Below are 3,175 nucleotides of genomic sequence, written 5' to 3'. Positions count from 1 at the left end.
TTATTTTATTTGTTCGACATGATTGTATTCAGATGGACGGCGGTCTGACCTGTGTAAACTCATGATTTCATTATAGTTGGCTCAGCCCGCGATTCTTGCGCAAACTGACAACTGCAGTTTATTAGTGTGCAATTTTGTTTGTTAAATTGATTTGTTTTTAACGGAGCAGTTGCAGGGAAGGTAGGTAGTGTATTTCTGTTACGATTTCGTTTGATGATTATATACCGTGTAATTATTTGAATCACCCATTATCATTTGAAGACCCGCGCATGTATTCCCAAAATAAACATGGCACCATAAGTCCGCACGTGTGGCATTGAGAAAACCATATAAAATAGCAGAATAGCATTGTGTGTATTTTCTGAGTTTGTTATTCAGCATAAGAGTACAGACCGGAACAGGAAATGACAATTGATGAAGTCCTCACTGACGCACACACTGTTATATTAATCATTTGGAAATCATCATCCGCGGATCATTTTTGGTAACAACCCGATCATTGATTTATTTTTAGCTCACAAATTTATTAAACGTATTTAAAACACATCATTTAACGACTGAATTACAAATATCAATTCAATTCGAGCTTTTTCTTAACGCACAAGGCTGAGTCAGTCAGTAAGCTGACTTGGGTTTAGTCTCGTTATCGGATATTTCCTAAACCACCACAAGTATATCCGATAGTTAACCAATATCACGAACGATTAGGAACAAACTCCGCCACTACAATTGTTACTGCAACACTCATTATTATCGCCACACATATTATTGTTTCCCTTGCAGCTGTCATATCCTAAAAGCATGAATGAGTTCTAAATTAAAATACTTAGTTTAGCCCCAACCACCGTGTATAAGGACCGTGGTGATTCAGTTGATGAGGATGATGAATACCGATCGGCCATATTGCCAATTCAGACGAACAAATGTATACAACAGTGTAGGAGATGAATCAAAATAAGAACAATGTTGCAAATTAATTGTATTGAAATTTCTCTGAATATAAGTACGTAATATTAATCTGAAATTGCATTAATCAAATATATCTTTTAATCGCTAAACATCTATTAATATTGAGTGATGATTGCGATTTTAATTCCTACTATTCATGAAATCCTCTGTTATTGTATATTTCCCAGTTGTTTGTTACTCACCCCATGAATCTGCAAATGACGCAACACAGACCACAATCACAACAATAGCACATGCGCGAGTCATGAAATAAGCAAACATTTTCTTCTCCTAGAGTTTCAGATTCCTTAAAAGACAGGGGTAAGAACGCAGACCTACAAAATCCATAGCATTTCTTCTTGAGTTTCACTCGAACCAGCTAACGACGTAACGGCAAGTAGTTGCGAGCGTCGGATTTTTGGCCTCCCCAACAAAATTCTTATGAATCGAAAGCGTTTTTCCGAGCACTTAGCGCAAACTTTAACCCATGAACGAGTTTTTATTTAGATCGTTATGGCAATTTCCAATGTGGCACATCCACATTCAAAGACAATCAGCATCTCATGCATGACGGTCGAGCCCCAAAGTAATTGAACTTAAAATGTGCCGAAGATTAAAGTAATTGAAGTTAAAATGCGCATTAAATTCAATGAAACTTAATCACAACGTGATGGAAATTTTTGAAAGATTGATTATGGAAATTTTAGACTCACCAAATGTTCATAATTTTAATACATCCCGAGAATGACATGATACAACTAAAACCATGAGAAACCATGAGAAACCACGAGTGACATCTTGACGAACTTTAAAACCCATCAGGACATAAGCTTCAAGTAATTCAAATGTTAGGCCATTGTCGATTACTGACATGGTTTAAATTAGTTTCACGTTAGGCGATATGGTTGTCTTAAATACGCATGGAAAAGTAGACCAAGGCAAGCAACCATCCTCAAAAATCTTTGTTACATGCGATCGACACCGTGGCGCGTGTTTTCTATAACTGATACATACAAGCAATGAACGCGAGAGTATAAGGCGATTTTGCCTCCGCGACTGTACGCGCACTACTCACCAATTATATATTCAATGCTTTGAAAAGGATCGCGCTTATTGAATTGAGCCGCCATTTTGGTTAACGCAGATTTGCTGGAGAATCTCCCTGAACATATTCAATGCTATGACGCATGAGGGAGGTCAAACCGGGTCATAACAAACCACAAATAACCAAGGTTTTGAGGGGCCTCGTCTTTGCAAGCCCATAACTTCTGATCAAAGTGTCGGTCTTTGACTAGAGAAAGTTTTTCCGACGCGAATAACATTGATTTCTTTTTATTTTGGACAGTTAAAGATGCCGCATAAAATAACGTGCTCAAATATATCGTATTTTTAATCTTTTTGGAAAAATGTTCACAAACTATGCAACCCACGGCTTCCAACGTAATGTACCAAGAAATATTGTTTAGTTAATCCGCTCATTAATAGTGAAATCACGTGTTACTGAAAAAGCGTTTGCGAAATTAATCAAAATCTAATAAAGATTGAATTTAAATCTCAAACGGTTTAACAATCAACCTTTGCGTTATTTTAAAATCACGTGTTACGTGTCGCATTTTAGATGACGTTCGAGCCCAGATAAGTGGTATTGACAAAATAACGACTATTTCTTCTAACTGAATATTTCACTTCTGTCGGAGCAAACGAAATAATTAATTCACATGTCACTAGTCTAAGTATTTTGCTTCACGCGTTATGCTACATGTATTTCATAGTTTCATCGTGAAAAATTTACTGCATATACTTACTTTACCTACGTGATGTCTACCACAGCTGGTTATAACATATCGGTGTAAATTCTTATAGAAGCGCAGAGCATCAACGTACTGTCTTCAATGTTTGCTCATCTATTCATAATGTTGATTTTTCTCCGGGTTATTTCAGTAACTCGAATCTTTACTGCGACAGGTGGTTAAATGAGCTCTTAGGTAAAATTTCTTTTTGACATTTGCAGCTTCAAATAATTAAATTCACTGAGTAAGTGTTAATCATGAAAATCATGATGTGTAGAACAACTGGCATATGTAACCTGAAGTACCAGAATTATTCTTCAATATATGATAGTATTCATAATAAGTTTTGCCCACTGGCTACAATTTTCTTTCAGGTCAAGTTAATATGTCTTTAAGTTTAACTTGTGTAGTTAATTTAGTTTATAATCTTGTTGGTC

General features: G+C 36.1%; 1 long non-coding RNA gene across 1 annotated transcript; it reads right to left on the bottom strand.

Moving 5' to 3' along the window:
- Positions 1-588: 588 nt before the first annotated feature.
- On the bottom strand, positions 589-2,791 carry LOC141914309 (uncharacterized). The gene is made up of 3 exons (XR_012620765.1): positions 2,754-2,791; positions 1,152-1,255; positions 589-793 (listed from the first exon to the last, which is right to left on the bottom strand). It is a non-coding gene; the product is annotated as an uncharacterized LOC141914309 (long non-coding RNA).
- Between the last annotated feature and the right edge of the window lie 384 nt (positions 2,792-3,175).

This window comes from Tubulanus polymorphus, chromosome 12 (assembly GCF_964204645.1).
Source record: "Tubulanus polymorphus chromosome 12, tnTubPoly1.2, whole genome shotgun sequence".
NCBI lineage: Eukaryota > Metazoa > Nemertea > Palaeonemertea > Tubulaniformes > Tubulanidae > Tubulanus > Tubulanus polymorphus.
This window is presented reverse-complemented; position numbering and strand designations above follow the sequence as displayed.